The following is a 22,576-nucleotide window of genomic DNA, read 5'->3' as shown; positions in this document are numbered from 1 at the left end:
TTAGCAAGAGATAATAGCTACAGCACATTGCATCCTTACATACTGGAGCCTGCATCCCCACCTGGGGTGCGATGTGCTCAGATAGGAGAACCGAACTGTTAGGATCTGACTGAATATGATAGTACAGTAAATATAGTTGTCAGTATTAAGCTAGAACTGTACTGTGTCTATACTACAGTCATTTTTAGACAGTACAGTGTATATATAGTACAGTACATGTTGTACAGTCAGTATTAGGATTTAACAGTACAGCACATGCAGTAAGTCTATTAGAATGAGTACGGTACATATAGTACAGTCTGTATTAGCTAGAATAGTACATATAGTAGTCTATTATAGAACAGTATAGTACATATAGTAAAGTCAGTATTAGGATATAATAGCACTGCACATAGAATACAGTCAGTATTAGGATGGAATAGTAGAATACACATGCTACAATTAGTATTACACAGAATAGTACAGTATGTGTGCTATTTTAATATTAGAGCAGAGTAATACAGTAGATACAGTACAGGTAGTACTAGAAAGAATAGCATGTTAAATAGAATAATAATAAGTATAATAATAAGTATAAGTATAGAATAGTACAGTGAATGTAGTACAGTTGGTGTTGGGACAAAACAAAGTAGTTCCTAGTGTAAGAAGAGTCACGTGAAACCCTTTTCCCTGTCAGGGTGGCAGCGGTCTGGTGCCTTTCCTGGAATAACAGGGCACGAGGCTGGGGGGTACACCCTCGATGGGACACCGGTTCACCACAGGGTAGCCACACACACACACACACACACACACACACACAGACGTTGGATCACTTATGTACACACTCTTCTAGGCAACTCGTAGTCGCCGCCATGCTTGGAGTGTGGAGGAAACCCACCCAGACAAGGGGAGAACTTGCAAACTCCGCACAGACTGAGCTGGGTTCGAACCAACATCGAGACGAGCCCAGGTGCTGTGAGGGGGCAGTAATTCAGTACAGTTATAAGACCGAAGAGAATATTACAGTAAATATAGTATAGTACCACTGTACCGGTATGTGTGAAAGTGGGAAGTGATGTGAAATTCCTCTCCTTCAAGGTGATGAGTTGACTGTTCAGCCAAGTCGAAAAGAGATATTTTTGACTTGGAACAGATATTGTTTAAAAATGAAAAAAGTGTTATGAACTATGGGAATTTAATTAATATAACAGATATTTCCCCTCTAATACCACTTTAATTCTGTCTACATGTCTTCACAATTACAGTATTACATGATTAATCATCCAGAAACATGTTGTTATCCCTTAACTGTGTGACCCTCACAAGTGATGTTACACTGTCAATCTTGTTCAGTACTGATATTGAAGAGTGATTTAGCACTGATTTCTGATTGTGTACTAATTTTCATTTTCTACGCTTCATAATCATGGAGGTGTGAAAACTGGGAATTTACTCCTTGATGGCAGTATATTTAGAAATAAGCAATGAACTTTTTTTTCTTTTTTTTGTGCCAGGGTACTGCTGCCATTCTTAAAAAAAAAAAAAAAATCATATTTCACCACATCATAATTTAGTTGCAATTCCTGTGGCATTTTAATAAAGGACTGTCATATTTTATTTTCTTTGTGGATGTCCTTATAAAAACTCATGGAAAGTAGCACACTTTAGTACAGTTTTTTACATGTAAAGTATACATGAGTAAATCATATACATGGTTTACTCATGAACTTTATTGATCATACATGTTCAGTTCGTCATGGATTGAAAAGATGAAATGTTTAAGTAATTGCTTTGGTCTAAGTTCTTAAGTTTGTTTTGTAATGGAAAAATTAGTGTCAAAATTAGTCCTTTCGGGGTACTTTTCCATCATGAAATTTTATATGTGTTGAAACTGCTCCTTTGATTCTTTCAGACAGTGACAAATTAGACAGTGATATGACTAGACAATGAGTAACGACGCAAACAGGAGACGGAATTAACCACTTTATATGTTTTTGTTTGTAATTCTGAAGGACTGTCAGTGAGGCAGATTGTTATAAAATGTCTTGAACCTAACCATGATGTTTCTTTTATTCTCCACATCTCTGTTCCCTTTGACTGACATCTCAGAGATGTCAACCTATATATAACAGTGACGTATGTCAGATTCTAAAGCACTTTAATTGTACATGATTACAAATTGTATGCAAAAGTATACTGAAAAGTGAGTTATCACTTCAATTTTTTGCGCTCTTACATTTATTCATTTAGCAGACACTCTTCTCCAAAGTGACTTCCAATGAACTCTATGTAGTGTTATGAGCCCACACACCTTATTCACTGTGGTGACTAGATACACTACTTACAATGGGTCACTCATCTATGCATCAGTGGAACACACTCTCTCTGTCACTCACACACTATGGGGGAACCCTACCAACCAACATGTCATTGGACTGTGGGGAGAAACCAGAGCACCCCCAGGAAACCCACACAGGCACAGGGAGAACATGCAAACTTCATGCCAACTGAACAAGGATTGAACCCACATCCTCTCGCACCACCCAGGCAATGTGAGACAGCAGCACTACCTGCTGTGCCACTCACTCTTTGCACAGATGGGGAAGGAACTGCAGTGAAGCAGAAAGAACAGCAATACCTGAATGCAGTTTTTAACTGAGTACTTTACAGTTGTTTTGAGTTCTAACTACACATCAAAATGAAATATGAATAATTACTGTTTAGTGCAGTGGTCTGTGTTTCCATGAATAGAACAAAATTTGTGGAAATGTTATCAAGTGTTATTTATAATGGGTGTTGCTTTTTAAACTTCATTAGTTATTTATTGAACTTAATAGTTGTTTACATCAGTGGCTTAAATGTTTAATTAAATATTCGTTAGTTCGTTAATTCTTGCTCAGCAAGCTCATTGATTAATTTTGAAATATTAGTGAAGAAACACAATGGCTGCCTTCTTACTTGCATCAGAATGATGGATCAAGCAACATTACCGCCTATTAGTCTAGCAAGAAAATTAAAAGAAATGTAAATGTCTCAGTCAAAAATGAATTTGCTCACATACAGGCTTATGTCTAGATTTATTAACACAGAATCAGTGTACTTAATTCATTTTTTTAAACAACTTGTGAATTATCATTACCTCTCGGGTTCTGTATAGAAGCTTCGATATTGACAAATTGAGGCTGAAAACCCTTTGCTCCTTAAATCAGCTGTTGTCCTTAAGTGCAGAAACAGACGTGAATGTATTCCGGCTTTTCCATGGTGAAGAGGGGCTAATGCGCCAGTTTATAAGCGTTACCATCGCCCCTTTATTCACACCTGCACGCTGGCTCTCAAATCTCGTCGCAAGTGCTGCTCTGAATTTTTTCTCCTTGCTTATTTATTTTTAAAATTTTATTTTCGGAAAATTAATAAAATTGCCCTTCAGTGAATTCTGGTGCAATGGCAGTGCAACCAGCAAGAGTTACCTAACGGGAACCTTGGAGAGCACAGTAGGCGCTGCCACACTTAATATAAATAATTTAAATGAAATAAATAAGCCCCAACACTTCTATGGTGAAGTCAATAGAAGTCATAATTAATAGAAAAGTAATGTTATAAATATTCTGGGACATGTATAAATAGACACTAGTCAGTTATAAATAAATATATGCGCAGTCATTGCAGCAGTGTGGTGAAATGGCTAAGAAATATCATTTCATACTAGAAGGTTGAAGGTTCAAGTCCCATAATGGATACTGCACTGTGTTCCACATTTTTTCCACTTAGTGCTCAGCAGTTGAACTGGAAAAAAGTTATAAATAAATAAATAAATAAATAAGCCCCTTAAAAATGTGAAAGGAATGAGGATATATTGAAATTTTTCCACTCATTCATAGGAATGGAAAAAAACCTGAACTTCCAAATTAAGTTTAATTTTATAGTTAACACATTAATAGATTTAAGCAATGACTGAGTGGAGATTTGTTTATATATTACATATATACATATGCTTTCCGGTTTTAGGTTTTGTACTTCTGAAAATCCTTGCAAATTCTGGTTACCTTTCTCATGCTGTACATGGCAGATTTGAGATGCGATATGGAAATTAATTTAATATCCTGCGATGGAAGCATCCTGCCAGTCTGATCAGACGTAATCTTCAAAAGCGGATGTGACACATGAGATGTGTCATGTACCGGCAGCGAGTTTGTATCAGGATGTCAGAGCCTCCCAATATGGAGTAGAAATCACAGTTTCCTATGTGAAATCTGGAGACCACGTTTACAGTAATTTACCGCTTTCGGTTGGGTCCTGCTAGTTTGTAGTAAGGCATAACTGTTACTTTTAGTGACATTAAAGTACAGGTCAATTCAACGGGAAAAAACCATCAGTTTTAAGCTTTGAAGAATGTGCAGTAACGTATATATTAAATTCTTGAATTTGTCTTGCACCCCATAATTACACCAATTCGATTTTATTAGTCGATGGACAGTTACCTGTATATCTAAAGGAAAGCGAAGGCTATTATTTGTAGGCACTTATTTGCATCTATTAAGAGGAGGGTCCTGCAACTTTGCATAGTATTTATACTTTGATAATCTCAGCATCAAAAAGGGTCCCCACTATGTCCTTCTGTTCGTCATCAATTTGACGGGTGTCCTTGGTGTTAAACAATATGACGGTATGATACCGGCAACTAGACCCTCTGTTCCATGCACCATGAAACAAAAAGAAACGCTTAAATTACGGATTAAGTTGTATGTTTTCGGGGGTGCGGTGGTGCGACGGGTTTGGTCGCGTCCTGCTCTCTGGTGGGTTTTGGGTTCGAGTCCCGCTTGGGGTGCTTTGCGACAGACTGGCGTCCCATCCTGGGTGTGTCCCCTCCAGCCTTGTGCCTGGTGTTTCCAGGTTAGGCTCCGGTTCACCGTGACCCTGCTTGGCACAGGCAGTGTGGGTGTGTCTTATATATTTTTGCCACTGTAAATGGAAGGAACAATATAGTACTGGAATATTCCCTGAACAAAACATTTGCATGCATGCAGACAACGAGATACTGTTTTAGCGTTATGTACAGTACTCAATCAGACTCCGCTCTGAGTTACAGTGGTTTTATTTTTGCTTATGTTTTCCTGTGGACCGGTGACCTTGCGCTTTGTTTACTCCTTGATGCTGGTGGGCTGAGAGATGCAACTGTAAAATGAGTCATTAGACAATAAAAAATATGCATTGCATCTACATATCTTTCCACATAGCTTCAGAGGGATGCTGCCGTAGGATCTGCTAGTTAATTGTTTGGGGCCTTATAGCTGCTGCTTCAGGCTGTTCAGGCTTGGACACCTTCTCTGCCCCGAAGGAGTATTTTGCCAGACAAACATGAGTATGTAGAGACACCGGAATGCTTTATGTCTCTAAATAATTGTGGTTCCTTGCTCCTGGCCTCAAGAATGTTTAAGGAGCCCTGCAAAGCGGGGTACGGATGTCTGGGCTGTTCTGCTGAGGTCTGTCCCGACAGGCCGCAGCTGTTTAAATCTACCAGGTGTCCTGCGCATCCTCCACGTGTTATTTGTCCGTGCTTCATAGGCAGAGCGGATCGGGGGTCCTTCTGTCTCTGCCGACAGTCCCGAGAATTCAGAGTCAAAGCTTTCATACACACAAAGGGGGGGGGGGATGAGAATTCACATGGTCCTGGAGGCCCAGAAATGGACATGCATGACTCTGCTGTGCCAATGACTGTTACCAAGGAGCACCGAAAAGGGGGAACGGAAAACCTAGGCTGCAGCCTCGCTGTAAACAAATCCGAATTTAATGGGACTGGAGGAGTTCGGAATTCCAGGCCCGGACAGGGAGGTAACGCATTGGGCTCCCTCCAAAAACCCCGAAGTTTCTGGCAGGCTGAGAAAACGGCTATTCACTCTACCGCTTAATGAATGGATCTTTGTGATGTAACGGGGCAGCGTGAATGCAGCGCTACCCCCTGGGGGCTGCTAGGCCTCGTGGGTTCTTACCACATCGGGGCTCAGCCACAGAGGGCCCTGCACCGCACGTCGCGCCCGCTGTCTACCAGCACACGTTCTCGCGCGGCTGGCCGTGCGCCCCTTCTCCGTGTTGTTATTTGTATTGTCATATCGGTTTTGGATACGTCAGCGTCTTCCCTCCCTTTGTTATTGAGCGTCTCGCCAAATGATCCGTGGGACTATGCTTGAAGAGTTCATTTCCTGCGCATTCTATTGTGCTATCGTGTGCCTCTGCCACCCCTGAGCCAGCCAGGTGTACTCGTAAAACCGCACAGGCGCTGTTCTCATGTTCAAACCTTAGAATGACGAGAAATAATTCATTTTCCTTAAGCGACATTAACCCCCGTTTCTTGTCCCCCGTCTCATTCCGATCCAGCACCGTCTCAGTTGTGCGCGGAAGGTTGTGTGTGTCTCTCTTCCGCTCCTTGGAGGGCACCCTGGCAGGGCTGGTCCTGGCAACACACTCTGAAAAGCGCCCTGTTAATTAATCCAAGACACAGTAAATCCCTAACTGGATTAAAGCTCATGTCCTGGCATTTTTTTCCTAACTCGGGCTAGAGTGAAAGCACTATCTCAGAAATGAGGAATGAAAGTGGGATTAGCGTAACACTGCACATACATATGTATGCTCCTACTGCATGTACTGTATTAAATTTAGTGCCAGTTACTCCTTTACCGCTGATGAGGTGCGCGTTGATATTTTGAATCAGGAGTGGGTTTCGTAGAGCTGCTGTGACCAGTTGAGTGTTGTTTGGTGGTGACCGACAAGGGCTGGTTATCGGTAACCACTGGATGCTCTCGAGCTTCACACCCATCTTCTTCAGCAGCTTGTCTACGGTTGCTTGCAAACTGGACAGTGACTGCATGCCTTCTTCTGAGGTTGCACTTCCATGATGATGTCTTTCCCTTTTCTTCTTCCCCACTTTGACATCGCTTTTCAGATATTTTCTTTAGGCCATGGTCGCCGTTCTATCCGTTGTCACCAAGGTGCCTTCCACACATTTTATTAACAAGTTAGAGACTAAAAGTGACTTTCTCTAGCTGTATTCATAATATTGACCCTAAAGTGCGGCCCACGAGTAAACTGCTGCTAAGCGATTTGTTTCTCTATTACCATTTGCACGCATAGCAACTAAATAACCTACTTTGTGTAGCTGATGGTCTCTGCGGTCTTGTAGCACCTTCTGTCCGCCACCTGTAGCTGAGAGCTTAGAACACTCTTCTGTGCCCTGATTTAATCCTCATCAAAGTGTAGTTTGCGGAATCTGTCGTACAGGCTTTGTCTGGGGATCCTCGACTATTCGTTTGTTGCGTTGCGGAGACACCAACAAACAATTAATACATTAAGCAGAGCCGATGCCAACAGGGATCTGCTATTGGAAGAGCTCTTGAAGACGCCATTGTTATGCCGTCGGTCTTTAAACCTATTAAGAAGTATTAATTCCCTTGTGCTAATATTAGCTGGGGTTTAATTACAGTAATGTTTCAGGCTGATAAAAGGAATGACTATTAGAATTCCTCCCAGAGTATAAAGTTTATGCATTGTTGTCAGTTACGATGAAGGTCACATGTAGTGCTTGATGTACGCTTCTGCTTACTTGTATTTACTGTAAAATGCAGCTGAGCCCAATTAGTGGTGCAAAGTATCGTAACAACCCGCGTTAGTTTGTTTAGGCGGGAAATCTGTTAAATGTAGATAGTTGCATTATGGGAAAATGAGTAAAGTAAGTGTTCAACCACTGGGGGCAATTTATGGGGAAACTAATGTGGTGACTGTTTTTCCAGTGTGTTGAGGGAAAGTCTGGGGGTGCTAAGCAGGCTGGGAAGGCTGGCTGGCAGCGCAGGTCCCGGAGGTCCCGGGGTCCTCGGATCCTCGGATCGAGAGCGTTATTTCGCTGTCTGCCGGTGTTCAATAAAACGTTTCAGACGAACGCTACCTCTGTGTCCTTCTTCGCCCCATCCAAACCCACGGTGCTGTGTGCCAGTGTTATTTATTTTCCCTGAATGTTAAGCCCATGACTGTTCATGTTACGGTAACGCTCCTTTGAAAACCGGTCTCTCTTAATTCGTAGGCAGTTTATTGACCACCTTGCTTTCCTTAATGTAGTGACAGCCATTAGTTGCGGTCACTGACAGCTGCTGTGATCTACTACGCCGGAGGTGTCAAACCTTTTTTGGCAAAGGGAAACAATCATAACTGTGAACTGGTCCAAGGGCTACACGTGAAAAAAATCATAGTAAGTGACATACTGAACCTCAAATGTCTAAACTGAAAAACATATTTAACTATAACTGTAATATCAGTATATAATATAGACAATATAACTGTATGATGCAGAAGTATTTATTATATGTGTGGTTGGTATGGTGTATAAAATTTTACAAATGACCTTGCGGGCTGCATGCAGTCCTCGGGCCACACATTGGACACCCCTGTACTATGCAATACATGTTGAATTGGTGCTGGAAGGAGAAGCCTACCTAAGATGAACAGAGATATTAAAGCATCACAGACAGACCCATATTTAAGAATGAGTCCTGGTAAAATGAAGCAAACCATGCCATTCACCCCCCGAAGCACAAACTCAAACAAAATGTTCAGAAAAGACCACCTTGAAGGGCATTAAAATAGCAAGTAAAGGCAGCATAAGACACCATAAACATGAAAATGGCACTGAAAGCAAAAGCAAAAATTTAACTGTTTTGGGGGTCAGGGAGCAGAATGAAAGTTTGGAGGGTAAAGCGGCTTTTTACTAGGACAGAAATGATTCTGTAGGGAGCTGGATAAAGGATGTTATGGGAAATGATCGGAGCCCAGATTGAAACTAATGGAGCCCGTTAGTGGAAAAAATAATAACCATCTGGATTTTCTTTAAGTATCCTGCAGAGAATTCTCACTAAACAAGTCTGAAGCATATTCACTTTCGTTTTGGATGACGGGCAAAAATTTGCGGAGTGATAAATAAAAAAATAAATCAGTGAAGTAGCAATGGATGGTATTGTTTTCTGCTGGCTTCCCCACTATTCTTCATTATGTATTCTCAGCTTTATAATCAAAGCTGTAACTTAAATTGAGTTTGGTTGTTTTACAGAAGGTGGGCGTGATGGCGTGTTGAGTTCAGCTGGTGCCTGCTGTGTGGCCAGTTTGGGGTTTGAGCCCTGCCTAGGGTGCATTGCGGCGGACCGGCGTCCCGTCCTGGGTGCGTCCCCTCACCCTCCAGCCTTGTGCCCGGTGTTTCCGGGTTAGGCTCCGGTTCGCCGCGACCCTCCTTGGGACGAGCGGTTGTTGCCGATGGATGGCTGGATGTTTTATAGAAAGTATTACAACCAATTATTCTGCAACTGCACTGTTTTGGCTTTAGCATGAGACTAATTGCTGCTCTTATTAAGTTTTACTTCAGCAGCAGAGTAATGGTGTTAAAAGGTTAAAGGTTTCAGCCTTTTCCCTCGTTTCCCTCCCTTTATCCTGTGTGCCGTAAGAAACGAAACCAACACTACGCACAGATTGCTTTCATTGTTATTATGAGTTATTCAAAAGCAGGTCCTCCATGAAGGTGAAAACACACACACACACACATTTTCAGAACGCTTGTCCCATACAGGGTTGCGGGGAACCAGAGCCTACCCAGTAACACAGGGCATAAGGCCGGAGGGGGAGGGGACACACCCAGGACAGGACGCCAGTCCATCGCAAGGCACCCCAAGCGGGGCTCAAACCCTAGACCCACCAGAGAGCAGGACTGTGGTCCAACCCACTGCGCCACCGCACTCCTGAAGGTGAAAACTTGTGTTCAAAGTCTGGTGCTCCTCTTTAATCTCAGAAGTTTCATCCAGAAACCTAAAAAGTGGTAACAGATGCTTTCCATAATTTGCTTTCAATAATGTGACCGCCCAAGGTAAGCTGTGTTTATGAAGACAAAGAGATCTTTTAATGATGCTGAATGAGAAGAAAAAAAAGACCCGCAAAGTTTTGATAATGTTATTGCTGAGAAAGTAAGGGGGTGCGGTGGCGCAGTGGGTTGGCCTGGGTTCTGCTCTCCAGTGGGTCTGGGGTTCGAGTCCCGCTTGGGGTGCCTTGTGATGGACTGGCGTCCCGTCCTGGGTGTGTCCTCTCCCCCTTTGGCCTTATGCCCTGTTTTGCCGGGTTAGGCTCTGGCTCCCCACGACCCTGTATGGGACAAGCAGTTCAGAAAATGTGTGTGTGTGTCCTGAGGAAGTACTTGAAAGCACATGTTTGACAAGCCTGTAGGCATGAAGAGTTAATGCTCCAGTGTATCCATGATGGGAAAAGGCCAAAGAAAACCCCACACATTGATGGCATGAATAGCAAAACAAATCAGTTAGTGGTGAAATTTGTACAAAAGTGTGGGGATGAGCTTCGTGGTACTGATTGCGAGAGTCAGGAGGTTCTCTGCAGCGGCTTATGATCGTGTGTGTAGTAGTGGGTGTGATGCGATACTCAGAACTAAGTGTGTGGCTTGTGTATTTGGGAGAGGGGAACAGTTAAAGGAGTGGGCATGCCACAGTGGTGGGTTGACCAACTTCAGGGTGGACTTGCCCTGAAGTGGTGAACCGTTACCGTTTGCCCTGGGGCTGTTGGAATAAATTGCCCGGTGGTACATGGACACATGCACATGCACAAATGGCTCGTATCAGAGACAGGCAGTTTAATTAGTCAGAGGTCTCCACTGCTCATAATTTGTCTACTGACTGACTGAGTCCATTTTAATAAGTCAGTTCAACAAGTTGCTGGACACAGGAAAGAGCCCTATCCCATTGGGGACCCTGCGGGCCATCCAGGGAAACCCCAACTGTTGGTGAGCTCGGCCCTCCATCTGCAAATCTCTTGTTCTTTGTCTTCTGACCCCCCTCTCCCCTCCCCAGCTGTGCCCAATGATGCGTTCTGAAAGCTCCATTTTACCCCGTTGCTCCTGGGCATTTTGGCTTGGGTTTTGTAAACATGCACTTCGTGGTTCAGCTGCGATCAACGCTCGGCAGCAGTGAATTCGGAGTATAGGAGATTCTTAACCGGCACAGCAAGCACAAAATTATGGGACTGATGAGCACTTTTTATTTAGTTTATAGTTAAATAAGTTTACCGTCATAACAAAACTGCTGAAGTGGTGCGTTGTGTCATACTGTTCTTTCTGGTCTGTGAATTTCCTAAGGTCTCGAGACGAAGTAGCCCGACTGACCCATTTCTTTGGAATTTTCACTGTGAGCAGCTGATTGCCGATAGGTGAAGCGATAGGGTGGGTTCAAGGTAGGTTGAGAGCAGAAAGAGGGCCTGGGTCAGTGTTGGTTGAGACTTATGAAAGATGATTTAAAAAAAAAAAAATGCACCATGGGGGTAGGGGATACTGAGTGCTGTCCATGGTGCTGAACAGAGATGACTGTGTTTATGAAGGGTCTAACCTGGAGCCTTTCGTGTAACGAGTTCAGAAATCCTGACAGCGGTTATTTTACAGTTCTTTAGATGTAAATGACCAACAACAGAGACCTGAGCTGTTTGGCTTGGCTTTTTCTTTTGGCCTTGCTTTTGACCTCAATGAACTTTCAGTAAAGACTGTTCTAAGGAGATCAGCTCTTATTAATGTAATTTAATAGGGATGGAAATTTCAGATTCAGGCTGTGTAGAAGCCTGGCACCCTCCACCCATCCCCAACAGCAGAAAATGAATGCTTGGTATTCATAGTGTCACCTGTTTGATTAATGATGTAAGTCCAATTCATTGGCAACCTTGACCCAAACAACAATATGAATGTTGATTTTTTTCCATGTAGTGCAGCATATACAATACATCGTTTAATATTTTGTTTTGGAATAACTAACATGATTTTTTCCGCCTCAAAGTTAATTCCTTGGCAATATGTTTTTTTGGAATTTGTTCATGAGATGAGAAGTCCCCATGTAAATTATTTTAGCAGTTACTAAAGGAACTGATTTATTTGGCTCAATTACTGTAATTGTAACTAGCCACATGGTCCCACTGTTTTAACTGTGTTGCACAATTTGGATTTCAAATCCCCCCATTACATTCTAAGGATTGATGTCACAGCGGCTTGTTGACATCTAGGCACAGCTATGGTATGATTCTTTTTTCTGAAATATTAAAACAGGCATCTTATTCTTTTGATCTTTGTGGTTCAGCTCAAGGTTGATGCCTGGAGGTGCATCCTTGTGCAAACGGTGTCCAATGCTGGAAATTTAGCTGAAGCTTTGATTTCCAGGATCCTTGGGGATTTTGAGAATTAAAGCTATCTTTTATATGTGAGACTGAATTTAATTTTTGCCCTTGCATAGTAAGAAACCATGCAAGGTTCATAGCATACTGTCTGTTCTGGTTTTACTTTTGTTGCTTCTGCAGGATACCAGGGTTTTTCCCCCATTTTTACATGTGAAGGAGAAACGCTGCATTTTAGTGCAATCCTGTCTGTCGGTCAGTGTATCCCAGAGGAGAGTGGGGGTTGTTGTCAATTACATAGTCAATCCAGCTGAAGGGGCAGAACATTGTGGGATTCTGACAGCGAGTTCCGCCGTTGTTATGGTGACGCCAGTGAAACAGAGGCGGGTTTTGGGATGACTGTGGAACTCCACGGCTCAGCCACAACAAAGCAGGCGGAGTGATTCTGGCATCACCATAACGACAGCGGACTCTGGAGTCAAAAATCCAGCCAAATTTGCATTGTCATCTCAAAGAAGTGGCAAAAACCTTTTTTCAGGGCTTATAATGTGCAAGGTAGAAATGTCAGCAGAAACTCCGCGGTGAAAGCTGTGCACACACATAAAAACCTCAAAACACTTTTGAAGTGTGACTCTTTAATTTCGTCTGTAGATATTCAGACTGAGCACTTGGGGGGGAAAAAAAGTCTTTAGCTTTTCTCTGAATGAGAATGTGATTTAATGAAACTGCTTAGAAAAAGAAAATTTGAATTTGTGCAGTATATCTTACTAAATGGCCTTCGTAACTCTGGAGATCTGTGAGACCGGCATAGAGGAATGTGTTGAGAAGGGTTAGCCTGCCATTCCTGTGTGGTTTTTGCCTGGTCCCCTCTCAGAGTGACACTTTAAATAAGGGTTTGTTGTTAAAAGGAGGAAGACCAAGAGCCTCTCACGCCCACATCAATACCCACTCTACCCTTTCTGTTCCTCCAGAATAGAAGTGAGGAATCAGCTGTTACAATGACGCCTAATTGTTTCCTGAATTGTGACCGTGGCCTCCCTGTCTGTTGATTGGGTCTAAATGACTTTGTTAATGGTTGCATAAACCTTGCTGCCTGGACCATTGTATGCTACCCGGATCAGTGTTGGTGGAAGTCATGAAGGCTGGGCTAAGGATCTGTACATTAGGGATGGGTGGGGGGTTCCCACATCATTCAAGGAATCATGGCTGTCTCCATGTTGCATGGTGTACAAAAACAAGGCAACCCGTTCTTCTGCAGACCTCATGTCCATCACTATCCGCAGAAAGGAAGGTCATTGCGGCATTATATTACAAGCCGAAGATAATTATTCAGGTTAAAAGAAATAAAGACTTGTGCAGATGAAATTTAGTAAGCTGACAGTGCAAATATTTCTTTTTATTAGGTGGAAAATCATCTTGAGCAGCACCGGGCCTTTGGCCGTGCCAGTCCAGAGTAGAAGAATGGGTCTCTGGACACTGCTTTCACCGCATTGCTTCAGCTCTTATTTCATCTTCATCGCTGACAGTTCTTGTAGACTCAGTTCTCTGGAGCAGAACTTCAGGAACGATTAGTGATTCGACTCTTATCCACACTATAGGCTAACATCAGTAGTCCTGCCCAGCGTAAAGGCAAGGTGACTGCTGGCTGTATTTCTTTTGTTCAGAGCTGATTCATGTGTACTAACTGCATGTTTGGCCAAATACCGATTTATTTCCACTGCAAAGTCGTACCTCAAATTCTTAATGGCTCACGATTTGTATGTTGTATTATATTATATGGTATATATGAGTTTCATAAATTGATTTAGCTGTGTCTAGTGGAGGGGGCAATGGTGGCGCAGTGGGTTTGAGCAGGTCCTGCTCTCCTGCGGGTCCGGGGTTCGAGTCCTGCTTGGGGTGCCTTGCGACGGACTGGCGTCCCGTCCTGGGTGTGTCCCCTCCCCCTTTGGCCTTATGCCCTGTGTTGCCGGGTTAGGCTCTGGCTCCCCACGACCCCGTATGGGAGAAGCAGTTCAGACAGCGTGTGTGTCTGTGTCTAGTGGGTCTGTGTTTGGAGAAATGTTACACCTTACATTTGTGACACACTCAGATGTGATGATTACATATGGCGATCCACAGCATTCGGGGTACTGTACAGCTCACTTTTACTAGTTCAAGACACTAAGAATATGTGTGTGATTGACCTGAAATGACCTGGTGTCCTGTCCAGGGTGTCCCCCTGGCTTGCACCTTGTGTTTGCCAGCATTGACTTTGGACCACTGTTATCCTTTGTGGGATTAGTTTCTGAGTATAGAATGAATGAATGGATGGATCGGGTGGATAAACCAGTCTTGCCAGCACTATTGCAGTAGATACATGAGTTTACTTCGCTGCAATACTTGGAGCAACCTAAGAGATTTCAAGATTCTCGAAAAACACTTTGTCTGTCTTTATCCAAGAAGGGGGCGCGGTGGCACAGCGGGTTTGACTGGGTCCTGCTCTCCGGTGGGTCTGGGGTTTGAGTCCTGCTTGGGGTACCTTGCGACGGACTGGTGTCCCGTCCTGGGTGCGTCCCCTTGCGCCCTGTGTCGCTTGGGACAAGGGGTTTCAGACTGTGAGTGTGTGTCTTGATCAAGATTTTCAGATTCCACTAGTGCTTTGTGTGTGTGTGGTTTTTTTTTTTTTTCTTCTCAGCACCAAATTTCCCCCCGTACTCGTAATGCACTATTGTACTGATGATTATGATCGCGCCAAACTGAGACAATATATGAAGCAACTTCTAGCTAAGCCCAGCTCTGGGGATCCACATTCTGTACCACAACTTGTTGAAAAAGGAAGGGTCAAGCAGTGCTGCTTGGAAAGCTTGAAGTCTTATCAAAGTACTGTGAAGAAGAGTAATGGCATCACGAGGGAGGTTGTTATCTGTGGAAAAGGGCTGAATTTTAATAGGCTGTAATTAACAGGTGGGGTCCTAACCTTATGTAAAATTGCCCAAGGTGTAATTGAAAACAAACAAAGGAGGTGAGGAACCACAAAACACAAATATTCAAATTATAATGGACCAAGAACTTTGCACCCCTTCTTTCACTTTTGTTTTTCTTCAGATAATGGCCATTGTCTCTTTTTTTTCCTGTTTTTGGCAATCTGGTTGACCCATTTCAATGCCTGCACTAATGGAATTGTGCTGTGACATTAAGAGTTATAAATATTTAAAAAGCTTTTTATATCCACACTACACTTGTGCTGCTATGCACGGTTTGCTGGAGGGCACTACTGCATGCCATTCCTACACAGCTTTATCTCTTAAAAAGAGCCTTGTTGTTTGGTTCTCTTGAATTTTGATCGAGGCCAAAGTGGAAAGTGCCTGGCAGCTTCAAAAGATGGGTAGTTTTGTCCACCTTGTTCTCCATCTGCATGGTGGCAACGCATGAACTCTGTTAGATCTTTGTTATGCAGGAAGACTTACTTACCAGCAAGGAAGACCTTAAGGAACTGATGACTGGGGAATACAAGTTCCCTACTGTGTCGGATGCCGTTGAATGTGTACGGGCTTTTATTTTATGGATCTTGTGTACCTTGAAGAGGTTCCTGTGGATATGCCCCATGAAAACAGTTCCTTCTTCACCGAACCCGAGCTGTCTCTCTGCGCCACTGGTTCCACGTTGCCTGGTGTGAGAACTTCATAGGGAAACCGTAGAGGCAGTCTTCGTGGAATCTTGCTCGGTGTGCACAGCTCAGCCAGCTCTTGACCATTTGCCCCATCCAAGTTAGCATATCCTATGGGTCGTTTTGTTTTTCTAGTTTGAAATTCACGTATTTTTTCTGTAAACAACTCCACACTTACGTCCATTATGATTCCAAGTTTCCTTGTCTTTAATGGCTTCCTCTGCAGTGTTGTGTGTTCATCTTCAATACGTACATCAGTCTGTAGTGGTTTTGCATTACTGAATGTCTTAAATACTGTGAATAGCATACAGACTGAAAATGCTGACTGGTGTGGTATGCCACTACTTGGACTCTGTATCCAGCAAAAGGTTTCTTAATGGCAGTGAACAAAAGGGATTCATTACTCCGACTACGTGCTGTTACTCTTTGTAATCGAATGAAGGGGGATTTTATAGAAAGCCCCGAGTTGATTCCTCTGTCTCCATCACAAGGTCACGTAGACGGTCTGTGCCTTCTGTTCATTCTTACACTCAGTATTGGAGTTCCCCGTAGACACTGTGGGCGTGTGTGAGGCGTGCAAAATTTTTAGGGCCCAAAAAGGAGGGTAAAAATTTAAAAAAGCAGAAAATAAAGAAAAAGATTAATACGGACATTAAATTGATGTTCAACTTGAAAATGATGTTGCAAGAATATAGTTAAAGAACTTCTATGCATTTCCTAAGAATTTTTCTTTGGCTTCTCCATCAGCCATGTGGTTTAGCAGTAGAATAAAGTGCATCATATCAATCACTGCAATTCATTTGGCGTATAACACCTCTTTGCATATTTTGGACTGGAAGGAGCCTGCAAACATCAATATCTAGCCATGCTTTCCTTACATTTTGGGTTTGTATTAGTTTGGGAGGACTTTCAGTTGACACTGCTCTTGACATTGCTAGCAATAGCTCTACTACTCTATTTTGCCACCAACCGCTACTCCTCTAACCTGTTTTTACATAGCAGCATCACGGTAACACGTTGCCCTTCATCCATTTGTCTACCCTCACAATGGTGCTTGAATACTTAGTCTTGCACTTCTTTGTGGTCCATGTATTTTTTTTTTTTTTTTTTTAATTACTCTTTCATAGGAATTCCTCTACACTTGTCCCCATTTTTTGAACAAACGCTTCCGGATGGTCTTGCTTTTCGCAAACTCTTTTGTGATCCTTGAAATACTGCAATATAATGACTGCTAACAGTTAACAAAGAACACTGTTATTCTTGTTGCTGAATGGGAGGAACCGTGTGGTGACAGGAGAAATAACAGCATACTTTACAGCTCACTTGTGCTTGCGGTCCATGTAGAGCTGTTGTTTAATTTACTGTTTCACTGATGAGGGAAAATTATCAGCGCATGTCTCGTACCTCCATGGATTCGTCTCACTCTCTGCAAGGGGGCAAATTTCAAATTTGCTTTCTCCACAGGAAGCTGTTGCAGTTTCCAGCGGCAATGTTGAATAAAACTGGGTCCTTTGGGGCCTCCTGTTGGCCTGGCCGTGTGTCCCAAGTGAACTGTATAGTTCTTTGTTTGGAGAATGTTACACCTGGTTGTGTTATTCTCTGGGCTCCTGGTGGAGTAGTGGAGCAGGGTCACCTGTATATCTCAACCTTGTTGGCTGAGGGACATGACTCTCTTATGATGTTAATGTGCTATTGAGTCGTATAGAGATCAGGGAGCAGTACAGTTGATATTGTATCGAGCGGTACTGTACAGGGGGCCTTCTGTAGGTCTGAGTCCCATTAGAGCCTGGTGCCGCCGTCCCCCATCCATCAGGAAATCTCAGAGCCATCGAGTGAACAAGCGGCCCTGTGAGGAGATTCATCTGTGTTAATGGCAGCGCTACAGTCCACCCTCCCTTGCCTGTTATCCGTTGTACGTCCTGTTGGGAGTGGGGAGGGGATTGCCTTTGGAATCGGGGCTCAAGAAGCTTATGTTAATGACTGGCACATACGCGTCACGCTTTCGCTGCCATTAGCGGGACTCTGTTGTGTTAGTCCCGGCGTAATAATGAAACACTTGTTGCTGTCATGACAGGTGGCCTTTAATTGAGCACGAGTGTTTGTAATTGTGAACCGTGGGCTTTGCCCTGTTTTTACTTTGCATCGAGAAGGCTGTGTCCTCGTGTTGTCTCCTGGTGTGAGGTGCTAGGCTGGGGTCTGCTTTTCATTTATTAGTCTTTTTTTTCATTGGGGGGGGACTATGGACTCGTATCTCATTCCCGAACATGCGCTGCTGTTTGGACCTTTCATCTTCAGAGAGGGGCTGTGTTGCTGCGTGGGTTAAGGCTGCGTGTTTGTGCGGTTGCGTACACGCGGCGATCTGAGAGACGCAGGCGGCTGAGTGAAGCTAATGCACCGCGCAGCGACAGCTCCGCGTAATCTTTGGCTCGGAGGCTCCCGGAAACATGCTGACTATGAGCGCAACATCAAAATGTGCTCTTGTTCTTCCTCCTTTGGATTCATTACCTAATTAACGCACCGAGGCAACATTCTGTTCTTATATGTGCATGTGAGTTAATTAATATCGACAGCAGTACGTGCTGTCTGCACTTCTGTTGTTCTTGTGATAATCGCTGTAAAGCAGTGTCTTGTTTTCAGAGATGAATGTAAAAGTCACCTTTTACAGCGGATGCTCTGGGCGAGGTCCTCCCAGTGAAATGAGTTCAGAGGCCCCCTGCATTCGAACGCAACGTCTTCCTGACACATCAAGTGTCCAGCAGCATCTGCTCTCCTCACATCTTCTTAGTCTAACAATCAAGCTGGACACAAAGGCTCCTTAATCTTCTAAAACTGTTGGCTGATACTTTTCTAGGAATAATGCTAAGAAATATCTATTTATGAGCATTATTATTATTGTTGTGATTGTTATTGTTACACTGCTTATCTGAGGTCTGTTTGCAGATGTGATCTCAAATTTCGAGGGAATTACCTGTAAATCGGTCCTCAGTATTGTATTTTTGACTGTACCCAAATTTATTAATCCAGTCTATGTTTTTTTTTTAATCCAAAAATATTAATTTAGCTTGACGGAGCGAGAGCAAAACAGAAAATAGAAATGAGAGTCTTGTTTGTTTTCTCCTCCTTCACAATCGCCCATTCTGAGCATAATTATTGCCTCCGCATTTGCAAAATGAGTGAAAAACGGGGAAGAAAATTTCAATCCAAGTCCTGATACCAATGCACAATAACTGTAAAACAGTAATCTGCTGGAGCAGAGCATAAGCCTGGTACAACAGGAGGCTTTCTGCGGAGTGCACCAGACGGCAGATTTAGAGCTTGCGTTAAATCCCCTGCATGTGCACATTGGAAACCCCACCCACAACGGTACAGTAATAGCACCACATTCGCTGTTGCACTGTAAATATTGTCGGAGGCTCCGAGAGATAAATATCCAAACATCAGGTTGTAAATGGCATGTTTTCAACTGTAAATTCTCTTTTTAAATGTTGCGTTCGGTTTGCGTCCGACCTGGTGGAGCGGCGAGGAGAATCGCTATTGCCTCGACTTTGCACTCAGACATGGGTTCAAACCTGGCGCAGCCTGGGTGAAGTTTTCATGCTCTCCCTGTGTTCATGTGTGTTTGCTCTTCCACACTGAAAACGTGTATTTCAGATTGATTGGTGAATCTCAGTTGCCCTTTGTGTGTGTCTGTGTGTGTGTGTGTGTGTGTGTGTGTGTGTGTGTGTTAGATTTCTCTGCTTCATAAGAGTAGATGATTACAAGGAGTTCAGTATAATTCATTTGGCATTGTGGGTCACCTTGGACAAATGTGTCAGATATTTAATCTTTGCATGTGCCTTTGGACCCGTCCTGGGTGTGTCCCCTTCCCCCTCCAGCCTTACGCCCTGTGTTACCGGGTAGGCTCCGGTTCCCCGTGACCCCGTAAGGGACGAGCGGTTCTGAAGGTGTGTGTGTGTGTGTGTGCCTTTGGAGAACAGTGAGTATTAAATCGATGACATTTCATCGCTTGAAGTTGGATAGCTTAAAATAAATACGGACTGAATATGCAGATATGGGCGACACTTTCAAAGCAGTAGATATAACCCGAGAAGTCCCTAAAACTGGTAACGCACGCTTTACACTGGGGTTGGCTCCTTGCACAAATCTCATTAACTGATTCAATCTACAGTGTGTTTGTTGGCATTATTTTGTTCTACATCTTGCCGCTATGCAATAAGAGACAGCAGTAGCATGGTGACTAACGCGGGTGGGCAAAAATTCCCTTATGACAAGTGAACCAGTCGTAAGGAGCCCAGAATGGATATGTAATAACTTTTTATATTGTATATTCTTCTGCAAGTGTTTGAACATCTATCCCACGGAATCCTCACAATAATCCTTAGCTACTGAAAATTACCGTAGATGAACTCGGCATCCGCATTATTTGATTTTTAAAAAAGTAATTTGGCTACAGCAGTCTGTGTGGCAGATTTGTGCAGAAATATTACAAAAGCAGTAATTAATGCACACAGTAATCAATGCACAACAACTAAAAAGTCAAACGGTCAATCGCTAATATTTAACTTGGACAATCAATGCAAATGCCAGTTGATAAAAGAAGTGGAGAATGTAGCATTATTAAAAGCTAGTGATTTCCTCATGAACGTTCACGTTTTCTGCAGAAATGGGTAAACGGTGACATTACCTACAATATCCTAAACCTTCATCTCTGTACCCTGGGTTTCCCTTGTTTCTGGAGGTAAGGTGGCTTCTGTTTTTATTCACTTTTAACATCTGTAATTGAAGATACATGTCACTGTTGGACAGCTGGTAGCAGAGTAGTTGGAACAAGTGCCTTTGGACCCAAAGGTTGGATGTTCAAGTCTTACCTCTGGCTGTAGTTCCCTTGAGCAAGGTACTTACCCTGAACTGCTCCAGTAAAAATTACTTAGCTGTATAAATGGTAAGTCGCTTTGGAGAAAAGCGTCAGCTAAATGAATAAATGTAAATGTAGTTCTCGGAGGCCCGGAGCGATGCGGAGCCGACTCGGTCTCCGATCCCACGTGGCGTACGGGGCGGCTGATGTGACAGCCGATGACAACCTGGCCCTTCAGTGACGGGATTCTCCAGGGTTTGATTGAAATACTCTTAGAGGTAGTTGCGCTTTCCCGTCAGGTTGATCCGTGCTTCCCTTTAATGACGGCCAAGCAATTTCTGTAAAAGTGACTGGGTGGAGGCTGGGGGTGGTGGGTAGTTCTGAAAGTGCCTCCCCGATCAGTTTCGGAACCCTACAGCTGTCAGCACCGCATCGCTGCCGGCAGTCGGGGTAATGGGAGACGAATAAGATGCCGCGGAGTGACGTGCGTGAAGCTCTTGGGGCTGTGAGTGTTCTCCCTGGAGGCGCAGGACACGGCGACTTTAGAGACGTCACGGTCGCTTTGCGGAGGAGCCGCATTGTGGAGGAGAAGAGGGCTTCATCGGTCCTGATGGGCGGGAAGCCCGACGTGCCGCGGAGGCGAGGCGATGGTCGGCAGACGGTCGGAGCTGGATGGAGAAAAGTGTCCATGTGGGTGAGTGGGGGGGGGGGGGGGGGGGTTCGGTGTCCTGCGGGGGTGCAGCTCGCTCACCCTCCGTCCCCTTGGCCTCCCCCTTCGAGGCTGCACTCCAAACAAGTGTCCTGTGTAACCACACAGCGTAAGGAGCAGATTGCTGGGCTACCCATGAGGAGTGCACACGGTACCGAATTCTGATTCACCCACAAGTGTTCCAGCACCATGTCATATCAGAACTATCAGCTACATTTATATAAAAAAAAACGTGAGCGAATAAGAGGCTTTTTTCCGGTCTTAATGGGCTCAGATATTATTCAAATGGATACATTTTGATTTCGAGGATAGTCTGATTTCTAGTTGTTATGGCACTGCGTTCGATCTGCAGCGCTGATACCGTTTAACCTTTGAATGGCGGCGTTTGACGTATTTAACGCTCAGCATCGCGTCTGCTTGCGTCGTCTCTTCGGCCGACTTTCCAGTTACAGCAGGGGTTTCATGTCAGCATTTAACATAAGACCTCATTATTCATTCATTTATTCATTTATTCATTCATTCATTCAGTGAGTAATTTGTTCTGTCAGTAAGTCATTATCAGTAGCTGCTTCTCCAGCGCAGAATCGCGGTGGTCCAGGGCCCATCCCCAAGGCCCGGGACATGAGGCCGGGTACAATCTGGACAGGATGCCCGTCCCTCCCGAGTTGCCGTTGGCCAGCAGTGACGCATTTCACTGTCTCTTCTGCACGTTGCCTTGTGCCATCCCGCGCGGGGGAGGATTGCTTGGCAGATGCTCTGTTTAATGGTTACGCAGAAAGCCATGCGAAGGTGTGTATCAGGATTGTTATCCTTACGAAGTGTAACACAAAGATTGGTATTTTGTAACAGGGCGGCCAACCCCTACAGATGATCAGATGATCGCTTGGTTGGAAAAAAGCCTCAAATGAGCAGCTGTGAAAACCGCCAAACGGAGAAATTACGTCGCCGCTGTTGTGCTTTCTCTCGTATCAGAAGTACAAAGTATACAATATGGTTTTAAGATAAATTATGTAGTTTTGAATCGTGACGGGTGGTTTTTCTTTTGTCTCTGTCGCATGCTTTTCCTTCAGTGTTGGGCAAAGTTATTTAAAAAATTCAGTATGTTATGAAGGAATAAGCACGAATATTGCCCGTTTGTTATTTCGTAAGTAATATTCGCCATGCCTTCACGCGAGCTTTAGCAGAGGGCTGCCCTTGTCATGTCACT

The 22,576-nt window shown here is 43.8% G+C and overlaps 1 protein-coding gene across 1 annotated transcript in view; it reads left to right on the top strand.

The window, feature by feature from the left end:
• dock3 (dedicator of cytokinesis 3) overlaps positions 1–22,576 on the top strand; it is a 197,212-nt gene that overhangs the window by 1,623 nt on the left and 173,013 nt on the right. The gene's annotated exons all lie outside the window — the stretch shown is intronic.

Source organism: Scleropages formosus, chromosome 22 (genome assembly GCF_900964775.1).
Source record: "Scleropages formosus chromosome 22, fSclFor1.1, whole genome shotgun sequence".
Classification (NCBI taxonomy): domain Eukaryota; kingdom Metazoa; phylum Chordata; class Actinopteri; order Osteoglossiformes; family Osteoglossidae; genus Scleropages; species Scleropages formosus.
The sequence above is the reverse complement of the archived record's forward strand: the minus strand, read 5'-3'. Positions and strand labels throughout refer to the sequence as shown.